The following is a 14013-nucleotide window of genomic DNA, read 5'->3' on the forward strand; positions in this document are numbered from 1 at the left end:
CTTTTTGTGTGGTCCTAAGGCAAAAGAGTTTGATTTAGCTTGTATAGAGAACAGTTCGACTATTAGTTGAGGTTTTCCGCTTACTTGAAAAAATTATTTTGAGAGGTCTTTTTTCAATTGGGTCTTAGATTTATCGAAAGCTAACGAAAAGCAACGTAGGAATCCCACTTTTTGTGTGGGTCCAACTGCAAAAAGAGTTTTTTGTATAGCTTGTATAGAAAACAGTTCGTCTATTAGTTGATGTAGTTTGCTGATTTGATAAAATTGTTTCAAAACGTCTTTTTTTTCAATGAGATGTTAGAACTGTTGAAAGCTAACGAAAAGCAACGCAGGAGTCCTACTTTTTGTGTCCGTCTTAATGCAAAAAGAGTTTTTGGTTTAGCATGTATAGAAAAAAATTCGTCTATTAGTTGAGGTTGCTTGCTGATTTGAAAAAATTGTTTTAAAACGTCTTTTTTTAATGGGATCTTAGAATTGTTGAAAGCTAACGAAAAGCATCGGAGCATTGGCGATTCTTGTTTGCGTTCTAGTGCGAGAAAAAATTGGTTTAGAGTGTATAGAAAAAACATTTCTTTTAGTTGAGGTTTTTCGCTTTTTTGCATAATTTTTTTGAGGTGTCGTATTTTTTTCAATTGGCTCTTAGAATTGTCGAAATCTACCGAAAAGTAACAAAGGAGTCCCAACTTTTTTGTTTCGGTCATAATGCAAAAGAGTTTTTGATTTAGCTTGTATAGAGAACAGAACAGTTCGAATATTAGTTGAGGTTTTCTGCTTACTTGAAAAAATTTACTTAAGAGGTCTTTTTTCAATTGGGTCTTAGATTTGTCGAAAGCTAACGAAAAGCAACGTAGGAGTCCCACTTTTTGTGTGGGTCCTAATGCAAAAAAAGTTTTTTGTGTAGCTTGTATAGAAAAAAGTTGGTCTATTAGTTGATCTTGTTTGCTGATTTGAAAAATTTGTTTTAAAACGTCTTTTTTTAATGGGATCTTAGAATTGTTGAAAGCTAACGAAAAGCATCGGAGCATTGGCGATTCTTGTTTGCGTTCTAGTGCGAGAAAAAATTGGTTTAGAGTGTATAGAAAAAACATTTCTTTTAGTTGAGGTTTTTCGCTTTTTTGCATAATTTTTTTGAGGTGTCGTATTTTTTTCAATTGGCTCTTAGAATTGTCGAAATCTACCGAAAAGTAACAAAGGAGTCCCACTTTTTTGTTCCGGTCATAATGCAAAAGAGTTTTTGATTTAGCTTGTATAGAGAACAGTTCGAATATTAGTTGAGGTTTTCTGCTTACTTGAAAAAATTTACTTAAGAGGTCTTTTTTCAATTGGGTCTTAGATTTGTCGAAAGCTAACGAAAAGCAACGTAGGAGTCCCACTTTTTGTGTGGGTCCTAATGCAAAAAAAGTTTTTTGTGTAGCTTGTATAGAAAAAAGTTGGTCTATTAGTTGATCTTGTTTGCTGATTTGAAAAAATTGTTTTAAAACGTCTTTTTTTTCAATGAGATGTTAGAACTGTTGAAAGCTAACGAAAAGCAACGTACGAGTCCCACTTTTTGTGTGGTCCTAATGCAAAGGAGTTTTTGGTTTAGCTTGTATAGAAAAAAGTTCCTCTCTTAGTTGAGTCTTTTGGCTTATTTGAAAATTTTGTTTTAAAACGTCTTTTTCTAATCGGGTCTTAGAGTTGTCGAAGGCTAAGGAAAAGCAAGGTAAGAGCCCAACTTTTTGTGTGGTCCTAATGCAAAAGAGTTTTTGATTTAGCTTGTATAGAGAACAGTTCGACTATTAGTTGAGGTTTTCCGCTTACTTGAAAAAATTAACTTAAGACGTCTTTTTTCAATTGGGTCTTAGATTTGTCGAAAGCTAACAAAAAGCAACGTAGGAATCCCACTTTTTGTTTTGGTCCTACTGCAAAAAGAGTTTTTTGTATAGCTTGTATAGAAAACAGTTCGTCTATTAGTTGATGTTGTTTGCTGATTTGAAAAAATTGTTTCAAAACGTCTTTTTTTTCAATGAGATGTTAGAACTGTTGAAAGCTAACGAAAAGCAACACAGGAGTCCTACTTTTTCTGTCGGTTTTAATCCGAAAAGAGTTTTTGTTTAGCATGTATAGAAAAAAGTTCGTCTATCAGTTGAGATTGTTTGCTGATTTGAAAAAATTGTTTTAAAACGTCTTTTTTTAATGGGATCTTAGAATTGTTGAAAGCTAACGAAAAGCATCGGAGCCTTGGCGATTCTTTTTTGCGTTCCAGTGCGAGAAAAAAGTGGTTTAGAGTGTACAGAAAAAACATTTCTTTTAGTTGAGGTTTTTCGCTTTTTTGCATAATTTTTTTGAGGTGTCGTATTTTTTTCAATTGGCTCTTAGAATTGTTGAAATATACCGAAAAGTAACATAGGAGTCCCACTTTTTTGTGTCGGTCATAATGCAAAAAAGTTTTTGATTTAGCTTGTATAGAGAACAGTTCGACTATTAGTTGAGGTTTTCCGCTTACTTGAAAAAATTAACTTAAGACGTCTTTTTTCAATTGGGTCTTAGATTTGTCGAAAGCTAACAAAAAGCAACGTAGGAATCCCACTTTTTGTGTGGGTCCTACTGCAAAAAGAGTTTTTTGTATAGCTTGTATAGAAAACAGTTCGTCTATTAGTTCATGTTGTTTGCTGATTTGAAAAAATTGTTTCAAAACGTCTTTTTTTCAATGAAATGTTAGAACTGTTGAAAGCTAACGAAAAGCAACACAGGAGTCCTACTTTTTGTGTCGGTCATAATGCAAAAAAGTTTTTGATTTAGCTTGTATAGAGAACAGTTCGACTATTAGTTGAGGTTTTCCGCTTACTTGAAAAAATTAACTTAAGACGTCTTTTTTCAATTGGCTCTTAGAATTGTCGAAATCTACCGAAAAGTAACAAAGGAGTCCCAACTTTTTTGTTTCGGTCATAATGCAAAAGAGTTTTTGATTTAGCTTGTATAGAGAACAGTTCGAATATTAGTTGAGGTTTTCTGCTTACTTGAAAAAATTTACTTAAGAGGTCTTTTTTCAATTGGGTCTTAGATTTGTCGAAAGCTAACGAAAAGCAACGTAGGAGTCCCACTTTTTGTGTGGGTCCTAATGCAAAAATTTTTTTGTATAGCTTGTATAGAAAAAAGTTGGTCTGTTAGTTGATGTTGTTTGCTGATTTGAAAAAATTGTTTCAAAACGTCTTTTTTTTCAATGAGATGTTAGAACTGTTGAAAGCTAACGAAAAGCAACACAGGAGTCCTACTTTTTCTGTCGGTTTTAATCCGAAAAGAGTTTTTGTTTAGCATGTATAGAAAAAAGTTCGTCTATCAGTTGAGATTGTTTGCTGATTTGAAAAAATTGTTTTAAAACGTCTTTTTTTAATGGGATCTTAGAATTGTTGAAAGCTAACGAAAAGCATCGGAGCCTTGGCGATTCTTTTTTGCGTTCCAGTGCGAGAAAAAAGTGGTTTAGAGTGTACAGAAAAAACATTTCTTTTAGTTGAGGTTTTTCGCTTTTTTGCATAATTTTTTTGAAGTGTCGTATTTTTTTCAATTGGCTCTTAGAATTGTTGAAATATACCGAAAAGTAACATAGGAGTCCCACTTTTTTGTGTCGGTCATAATGCAAAAAAGTTTTTGATTTAGCTTGTATAGAGAACAGTTCGACTATTAGTTGAGGTTTTCCGCTTACTTGAAAAAATTAACTTAAGACGTCTTTTTTCAATTGGGTCTTAGATTTGTCGAAAGCTAACAAAAAGCAACGTAGGAATCCCACTTTTTGTGTGGGTCCTACTGCAAAAAGAGTTTTTTGTATAGCTTGTATAGAAAACAGTTCGTCTATTAGTTCATGTTGTTTGCTGATTTGAAAAAATTGTTTCAAAACGTCTTTTTTTCAATGAAATGTTAGAACTGTTGAAAGCTAACGAAAAGCAACACAGGAGTCCTACTTTTTGTGTCGGTTTTAATGCAAAAAGAGTTTTTGGTTTAGCATGTATAGAAAAAAGTTCGTCTATCAGTTGAGGTTGTTTGCTGATTTGAAAAAATTGTTTTAAAACGTCTTTTTTTAATGGAATCTTAGAATTGTTGAAAGCTAAAGAAAAGCATCGGAGCATTGGCGATTCCTGTTTGCGTTCCAGTGCGAGAAAAAATTGGTTTAGAGAGTATAGAAAAAACATTTCTTTTAGTTGAGGTTTTTCGCTTTTTTGCATAATTTTTTTGAGGTGTCGTATTTTTTTCAATTGGCTCTTAGAATTGTTGAAATATACCGAAAAGTAACATAGGAGTCCCACTTTTTTGTGTCGGTCATAATGCAAAAAAGTTTTTGATTTAGCTTGTATAGAGAACAGTTCGACTATTAGTTGAGGTTTTCCGCTTACTTGAAAAAATTAACTTAAGACGTCTTTTTTCAATTGGGTCTTAGATTTGTCGAAAGCTAACAAAAAGCAACGTAGGAATCCCACTTTTTGTGTGGGTCCTACTGCAAAAAGAGTTTTTTGTATAGCTTGTATAGAAAACAGTTCGTCTATTAGTTCATGTTGTTTGCTGATTTGAAAAAATTGTTTCAAAACGTCTTTTTTTCAATGAGATGTTAGAACTGTTGAAAGCTAACGAAAAGCAACACAGGAGTCCTACTTTTTGTGTCGGTCTTAATGCAAAAAGAGTTTTTGGTTTAGCATGTATAGAAAAAAGTTCGTCTATCAGTTGAGGTTGTTTGCTGATTTGAAAAAATTGTTTTAAAACGTCTTTTTTAATGGAATCTTAGAATTGTTGAAAGCTAAAGAAAAGCATCGGAGCATTGGCGATTCCTGTTTGCGTTCCAGTGCGAGAAAAAATTGGTTTAGAGTGTATAGAAAAAACATTTCTTTTAGTTGAGGTTTTTCGCTTTTTTCCATATTTTTTTTGAGGTGTCGTATTTGTTTCAATTGGCTCTTAGAATTGTCGAAATCAACCGAAAAGTAACATAGGAGTCCCTCTTTTTTGTGTCGGTCATAATGCAAAAGAGTTTTTGATTTAGCTTGTATAGAGAACAGTTCGACTAATAGTTGAGGTTTTCCGATGGCTTGAAAAAATTTACTTAAGATGTCTTTTTTCATATGGGTCTTAGATTTGTCGAAAGCTAACGAAAAGCAACGTAGGAGTCGCACTTTTTGTGTGGGTCCTAATGCAAAAAAAGTTTTTTGTATAGCTTGTATAGAAAAAAGTTGGTCTATTAGTTGATCTTGTTTTCTGATTTGAAAAAATTGTTTTAAAACGTCTTTTTTTCAATGAGATGTTAGAACTGTTGAAAGCTAACGAAAAGCAACGTACGAGTCCCACTTTTTGTGTGGTCCTAATGCAACAGGAGTTTTTGGTTTAGCTTGTACAGAAAAAAGTTCGTCTCTTAGTTGAGTCTTTTGGCTTATTTGAAAATTTTGTTTTAAAACGTCTTTTATTAATCGGGTCTTAGAGTTGTCGAAGGCTAAGGAAAAGCAAGGTAAGGGTCCAACTTTTTGTGTGGTCCTAATGCAAAAGAGTTTTTGATTTAGCTTGTATATAGTACAGTTCGACTATTAGTTGAGGTTTTCCGCTTAGCTGAAAAAATTAATTTGAGAAGTCTTTTTTCAAATGGGTCTTAGATTTATCGAAAGCTAACGAAAAGCAACTTAGGAATCCCACTTTTTGTGTGGGTCCTAATGCAAAAAGAGTTTTTTGTATAGCTTGTATAGAAAAAAGTTCGTCTTTTAGTTGATGTTGTTTGCTGATTTGAAAAAATGTTTTAAAACGTCTTTTTTTTCAATGAGATGTTAGAACTGTTGAAAGCTAACGAAAAACAACGTAGGAGTCCTACTTTTTGGTTCGGTCATAATTCAAAAAATGTTTTTGGTTTGGCTTGTATAGAAAAAAAAATTGTCTCTTAGCTGAGGTTTTTCGCTTACTTCAAAAATTTGATTCAAAATGTTTTTTAATCAGTTCCTACAGATGCCGAAAGCTAACGAAAAGCAAGGTAGGAGTCACACTATTTGAGTCGGCCTAATTCAAAAAAAATTTTTGGTTTAGCTTGTTCAGAAAAGTTTGTCTATTAATTGAGGTTGTTTGCTTACTTGAAAAATTTATATAAACTCTGATGATATCCAAAACAATCAGTAGTTCGAGGATTCAATTCGCTATAGTCAGTCTATAAGCTCCAAAAGGTACAAAATATAGCATACATAAAGCAAAATATAATCAACGGTCAAGACAACAACTGAAACTTAGACGGCAAGTTTTTTTCGATGCTCTTTTACTGGTTTTTTGTCTGATGTTATTGACGTAAAATCAATTCGTATTCATCCAACAATTGTCTAGATAACCTAAAAATAGTAAGCCGAAAACCAGCTTAATCGATACATATAGTGGTTATATTTTCTTAAAATTAGGTTAAATGAATTTTTTCGGAAATTTCTACGTATATTAGAACGTATTTTATTAATTTAGAACGATTTCTGTACGCATTTGAATACTCGATTTTGATTGGCTACAAATTCGTTCATTTACTGCGTGACATCATCCGGCCCGGAAGAAGATGTTGGGAAAACTGGTATAAGTTTTACGAGCGAACGGACGAGTGAACTGGTCGACGTACGTAAAACAGCGGAGCGCGCGACGCTATCGGAGCCGTAACGGAGTTCCACAATCCTAACGATTGGGTAGTAACCCCTAGGGTTGGTTTCCTCAACTATCCAAACCAAGCCAACGGTCTTAAGGTGTTGCTCGGCAGGCGTCTGCCACTTAGAGCGTTGGTTCAGCGTCGGTACATACTCTCTGATCCAACGGTACCAGATCGCATTAGCGTACGACTGCGCACGGGCGTAGCGTTTAAGATTGTCAAACTCATTATTGCCGACAACAGACGAAATGCCGGTAGAGAATTCTGATAAAAGAAAGTGGTTGGGCGTTGAAGCGTTCAAATTGCATGGTTCAGCGCTTACGGGTGTTAAAGTACGCGAATTGGGGGCATTCTCCACGAGACAAAAGGTAGTAAGCAGTATCTCATCCGTGAGGCGACGCGTGCCAAGAATAGTATACAACACGCCCTTGAAGCTGCGTACCAACCTCTCCCAGATGCCACCTTAAAGTGGTGCGCTGGGTGGATTGAACCTCCAATTTACACCTTTGTGAGCGAGCTCGGCTGCAATGTAGACAACGTTCCACTTTCCAATACTTTCTCGGAGTTCTTTCTCCGCTCCTATTTAGTTAGTTTCATTGTTCGACCAAATCATGGCAGGTGCACCCCTACGAGACACAAACGGCTCAAATTCCATAACACAAGAGCAGGTGTCCATGGATGTAACTATTTCGACATGGGCAGCGCGAGTAGTTAGACAGCTGAAGAGGAAGCCCCACCTTTTCTCAGTACTACGGCGGACAGTAACATAGAATGGCCCAAAGTAGTCAACGCCAGTGTTCGTGAAGGGAGCAGACTGGTAATCAAGTCTTTCCTTAGGTAGGTCAGACATGGTTGGTTGCATAGCTACAGCTTGGAATTCTCGGCATCTCAGGCAGTGTGCTTTGATGGAACGCAAAGATGATCTTAGTTTTAGTCCTGTATAGTGTTCCTGCACAATTGATCTTAAGAATTCAACGCCATGATGATTTTGCTTTACTTGAGTGTGTTCAAAAATTAGTTTAACAAACGGATGGCGTGTATCTAAGATGATTGGGTACTTTACGTTAAAACCAACTTCCATTAACCGCTTGATGTTGCCCGAGGAAAGGATTAACCCTTTTGGACTAATAAATGGTGAATGTGGAGCGATTCGGCTACTCCATTTAACAGATTTATTGTCGAGAAGATCTTTTCTTTCGGTTTCAAAAGTCTCTCCTTGAACCAAGTACTGTAGATGACGCTCGGCATCGTCAAGCTCAGTAGGGTCAGTAATGGTATCATCGAGGTTACGGTAGCCGGCATGTATGGACAAAACCCGGAAAACGTATGAGGCAATGCTCAAGGTCTTTTGATAAGAATTAAACTTATCGAACGGCCATATTGAAGGAACGGGAGTTATCTGTTTTTTGACAGATGTAGTCAGAGATACAATGTTTTCAATAGTGACTGCTTGGTTGACGCCAAGTTTGATGTTATTAATGACGTCTGTGTTGGGTACGAAAGGGAAACGTGAGTTAGTTAAGAAATGTGGACCTTTGGCACAACTGCTTCGTTGCAAAACTTCAGCGGATATTCCACGCGTGCCAGCGTCAGCGGGATTATCATTAGTTGCGACGTGGTGGTCAACGCTGGTATACTCCAAAATTTCACAAACGCTGTTTGCAACGAAGATTGGTTGCTTTTCATTATAGTGTATCCACTGAAGAACGGTCGTGCTGTCTGTCCACATGAATACTTGGTTAACAGTTACAGTAAGTGCCTGAATATTTCGCTTTTCAGTCGAGCGGCGAGTAGAGCTGCCTGTAATTCGAGCTTTGGAACAGTCTTTGCTTTCATTGGTGCCACGCGCACTTTCCCCAAAACAAACGCAAGCTCTGTTTTTTTCTTCGCCCAAGGGAGTTTTTACTCGGGCTCGCAAGATTGCGACCGCACTGAAAATATTCTGGGAACTGTCACCGAACATATGCAACTCTATATTATCAAAGGGTCCAGAAAAGTAACTTCGGGGAATTTTGATGTTTTCAAGCTTCGGTAAGTCCGCACTCCAAACCAAAAATCTTTGAACCATGTCCTGTGGAAGCTCGTAATCCCACTGTTGTCCTGTGACACGCCAGATGTCCTTTATGAGCAGTCGAGCACCGACAGTAAACGGTGCGACAAGACCAATGGGGTCAAAGACTTTCGAGACAAGACTTAGGACCAAGCGTTGCGTGAGGGACTTGGTGATAGCGCAGCTTGTACCCATACTCACAACTAAAGTGTCATTAGTGTGATTCCACTTTAGCCCTAGCTCATGCGATGAATCCTCCGGACATGACACAATAACCTTGGGCTCAGTAGATTGAGGAGATCTATCAATTAGGTCAGCCAGATTTGGTACATTGCTTACGAACTTTGTGAGCTTGAACCCACCGAGATGGAGAAGATGTACCAATTCCTTTGATCTATTGATGGCTTTTTCAGGACACTCCACTGAGTCAAGGTAATCGTCCATGTAAAAGTTTTCAAGGACGGCTTTTGCAGCTTCGGGGTAAAGCTTGGCATTAACTCTCGCAGTGCATTGCAATGCATAGTTTGCGCATGTAGGCGAGTCTTCAGACCCGAATATATGGCGCGTAGATTGATACACTACGACGTTAGTTGTGGGGTACTCCCGCCACAGAAAGCGAAGTGATGGTTGATCTGATGGTAACACACCAACCTGTAGAAACCTGAATTCTGATAGATTCGTAGTGGAACATGGGTGCGTGATTAGTACGATATGTGCCTGTACATTTGGAGACACACTATTCACGGTGGTAGTGTCTTGGTTGACTATTGACGGTCTGTGCTGTTGAAACGCCAATGACTTATATTTGGCACAAAGTTTTGGCCAAGAGGGATATTAGGCATGTTTGGGAACGAAGAAGCAACGGAACGTACGAATTTGTGTACTTGGCTTGTGTTATTTTGAAAATTGTTGTGAACGGGAGGCTGATTGATCAAAGGGGCGTGTGGAATGGGAGCAGTGAGGTTAGGTGGAAATACTGGTTTCAGGATGGGAAGGGAATTAGGATGAGTGTGTTCGGAGTTGTGCTGTTGAGTGTTTGGGCTCGGTGGGGCGCTTGGGTGCAAGGGAACGTTTATTGAGGGGGCTGGATGATTTGTTGTCGGAAAAGGAGGAAGAGTGGCGTTTGGTGCTCGGGGGACAAAATTAAATTGCTGTCGGGAGCATCAATGCTGGGCCGAAGTATTCTTGGGCGGACTTGACGTTTCAGGTCCCCTGGATTCTGAAATTTGAAGTTGTGCGTTTGGAAAAAAGTCTGACGATTTATTCTGATTTAATTGTGGTCGAACGGTCTCTTGAATGGGTGGTGAAGAAGCCCCTGGGGCGTGTACCGAAGGCGGGTGACTTTCTGCGGTTCTTCCTTGGTTAGTTATGCTTGAAAGCGCCGCACCTCGTTGACATGTTTGAGTCCTTTGCGCCCGTAGGTGCACCTGGTACAACGCATGTGTGTTAGCAGCAGCCAAAAAGTTTTCAGGTGGAGAATAATAAGGATCGAGTTGCTGTAAGGTCTCATTGCTTAAAATGTAATTGCCTCGACAATTATTTGGAATAGAATGCCTTGAAATTTCAGTGTTCTAATCTTCCACTGTTTTGCCGTTGTTCTGTCTAGGACATTCTGGAGGGCAATCGTAGCCTCTGGCTCACTAGTTTTCTCCTCATTGTGAAACCTTAAAGCAAGTGAGGTGTTGAGCCAGTCTTGGACAGCCTTTTCATTTCTCCTTGAGCTCCTAGCACTTGCAGTTGTTTCAGATTGGCTACCATTAGAAACGGCGTCCAGCAATTCCAATTCTCGCAGAGTTGCCTCTGCCAACCGTTTCCTTTTGTTTTCCTCCAGTTCATCTATTTCCATTTGTTTTTGTTTCTGTTTAGCAAGGCGAATGGCTGCCTCATTCCGTTTTTCAATTTCGTCGCGCTTCATTTTAGCAATAACGTAATCATGTTTACGCTGACTAGATGTTTCTGACGAGGCCATAACTGAGAGAAGTCTAGAACGAATGGAAGCCCTTGTTTCCTGGAACTCACTCACTTTATCTTCAGCAGAGTTGATGTAGTTTTATGCTGAAGTGAGTATATTGTCGTTCTTAGTTGTCATTGCTTCCAAGTAAGACTCTAATGAAGGAACAATTGCACTTGGATCCTCTGTTTTTCCTCTGTCATCAATGCTTCGTTGCACTTTGTTACTGGGCGCTCAACTTTCACTCGCCTACTTTGTCTATTTATACAATGAAGGATATCTTCAAGTATAGCATGCAATTCAGCTTCACGTTTTGACCCGGCAGCGTACAATTTTTTGACTTTTTGATCAAGACTATTAGACATCACGATGTTATTATTTCCAAAGACCAGCAAAACCACCACTGCAAACGGTTATCTATTATATGCACACTCCAAACAAACCAAATCCACGCAAAACAAACCGAACGCAAAAGGCACCAAACACAGCACACTGTAGACAGTCTGTAAAACAAACCGCCCAAAGAGCAGAAAAGGTCGTTGAGCACACAGTGCCCGATAAAAACAGAAGTGGAGCGCTGAACGCTATGCGCTCAACGCAGAGGGAGACAATTAAGTCGAGCGTGCAACGCGCGACGAAACGGAAATGTTACGAACGGGAAGTCGAGCGAGCAACGCGCAACGCGACAAAAACGGGACAAGCGAGAAATCGAGCGAGCAGTGCGCGACGGAACGGAAACGGGACAGACGGGAATTCGAGCGAAAAGCGCGCAAGGCAACAAAACGGACGGTGGGGAAAGAAGGGGGAAATGAGGTCGGAAAGAACTATGTTAGCAGACCACAGCAAAAACTCAACCAAACAACCTAGCCGTAACTCCAGAACAAACTTAAGTCACACCCTAGGAAGAAGGAAAGAAGCTACTGCAAGACAATCTAGCATAGTTCATTATGGCGCTTAATATAACAACAAATTATTTTACGGCAAATCAGTAGTACACTAAACAGATGCTAGTCACTAAACAGATGCTAGTCACATCCTAGCAGACCCAAACCACAACAAACGATAGGTATACTATCCGTATTAAACAAACTACAGCAAAATTGAATAAACTACAATTGTGTATTTGTAGACTATGAGAGTTGGAAAAGTCAAGATACAGTCCAGCCGTAACTCGAGAATAAACTTAAGTCACACCCTAGAAGGTAACAAGACCATACCAACTAGCAGTCATACAGGTACAAATAACCATACTGCAGCGAAATCAATATACTACAATAGGAAGGCTAGTAAATTAGAAAAAGAGAAAAGTCAAAGGACAATCCAGCCGTAACTCGAGAATAAAGTTAGGTCACACCCTAGAAAGCTATAACAACTAACCAACAAACCAGCATACTAGCATACTCATCATACTACAGCAAAGCAACAACATACTTCATCACATATGATATACTACATTGAAATCCGGAAAAGTAGCAGAAGAAAACGAAAAGCGAAGGTTTGAGAGAGCGACGTTATTGAAAAAACGGAACAAGGGGAATTGAAAAGTTGATCGATGAAAAGGACGCGGACGACACGATAAATAAACGAGCGACGAAGAAAATCATAGTGATTCGATTATTTTTTTCTGTAGGCCGGGGGTTGTGAAAATTGTCACAACTGTTCGTGTTCATTGAGTTTCACTCAATTTACAAACCTTGGTGCTGGAAATTTTTTTTGGACAATTTGTCAAAATTTATGCTTTTGTTCTTTTTTTTCTATTTTTGGTCAATTTTTTGCAATTTCTTGTATATAGAACAGTAATCCAATAAAGTAGACGATTTTATTCGCGAAAGTACGGTTTTTCAATATTGGACATTGATATTCTATGTTTCTTTGAATTGCATCAAAATTGACCAAAAATTTGCAAAATCGAACAATTTAGTACACTTTTCTATCAATTTTCCCTATATCAGAAGTTAATTTATGATATACGGACCAACTTTGTCATTTTTTTCGAATTTTTGGTAAATCTACGGAAAAAATATTTCAAAATCGATGTTTTTTTGTCCCAAAAATTATGTGGGTGCCCCTACCTATTTTTTTTCTACTAAAAAAGTTTAATTTTACTACCCCATGTGATATCGAAAAAAAATAGATGGGGTTGGGTTTCTTGCCGTCTAACGTTTGAAAAACAATTTAAAGACACAGAAAATTTAACATAAGTCGTCAAGGAGTGGTCTTACAGTTTGCTGTATGTTGAAATGATCTCTGATCAAGAAACTTCTCTTCTTCCCAGTAATCATGCATTACCAGGGGGTTGCGATCATCAAAAAGTTGTCAACTCAATAGAGTGAATCGGGATTTCATAGTGATGGGCTTAAGTCAAAACAGGCTGGCTTCCTCTCATGTGAAAGAGCATCACTTGGCCTGTGGAAGTTCCCACTGCTATAATCAGAGCACCATTATACGCCAGACTGTTCACTTTGTGGAGATACCTAATATTAGAATCCACAAACTGAGCTGCATTCACAACACCCACGCACTTCCTTTTCCGATGGTCCCAGCACTCCACAGTTCCCTCCTATGATCCGATGGCAAGTAATTGTTGGAAATCGTTGATGACACTAGCGTTGAAGCCACTTGTTTTTGCGCTGGTGTAGGACTACCTTCCCTGCTCCAGGTTTATTCGTTAGATATCACTGCTGTTCCCGACAACAATCAGTTCACAATTGTGTCTGTTGTAGCATAGATCCTTCCCGGGTCTCGTCACCATATAAACTCTGATTATATCCAAAACAATCAGTAGTTCGAGGATTCAATTCGCTATAGTCAGTCTATAAGCTCCAAAACGTACAAAATATAGCATGTATAAAGCAACGTGTAATCAAGGATCCAGACAACAAGTGAATCTTAGACGGCAATGTTTTTTCGATGCTCTTTTACTGTTTCTTTGTTTGATGTTACTGAGGTAAAATCAGTTCGTATTCATTCAACAATTGTCTAGATAACCTAAAAATATTAAGCCGAAAAGCAGCTTAATCGATACAGATAGTAGTTATATTTTCTTAGAATTAGGTTAAATGAACTTTTTCAGAACTTTCTACGTATATTAGAACGTATTTTGTTATTTTAGAACGATATCTGTACGCATTTGAATACTCGATTTTGATTGGCTAATAAATCGTTCATTCACTGCGTAAGAATTTAATTTAAGACGCATTTTTTTCAATCGAGTCCTTGAGTTATCGAAAGCTAACAGAAAGCAACGAATGAGTCCCACTTTTTCTGTCGGTATCAATGCAAAAAGAGTTTTGGTTTAGCTTGTATAGAAAAAATTTCGTCTCTTAGTTTATGTTTTTCGCTTACTTGAAAAACTTAATTTAAAACGCATTTTTTTCAGTCGGGTCTTAGAGTTGT

At 38.0% G+C, this 14013-nt stretch overlaps 1 protein-coding gene across 1 annotated transcript in view; it reads right to left on the bottom strand.

Annotated features, from left to right (window-relative positions):
* LOC142348296 (uncharacterized) overlaps window positions 1-12852 on the bottom strand; it is a 192121-nt gene extending 179269 nt beyond the window's left edge. Inside the window, exon 1 of the mRNA XM_075399593.1 lies at window positions 12840-12852. The gene's annotated coding sequence lies outside the window, so the exon portion shown is untranslated. The remainder of the gene's footprint in view (window positions 1-12839) is intronic.
* Window positions 12853-14013: the final 1161 nt, after the last annotated feature.

This window comes from Convolutriloba macropyga, chromosome 10 (genome assembly GCF_964194025.1).
Source record: "Convolutriloba macropyga chromosome 10, txConMacr16.3, whole genome shotgun sequence".
Taxonomy (NCBI): domain Eukaryota; kingdom Metazoa; phylum Xenacoelomorpha; order Acoela; family Convolutidae; genus Convolutriloba; species Convolutriloba macropyga.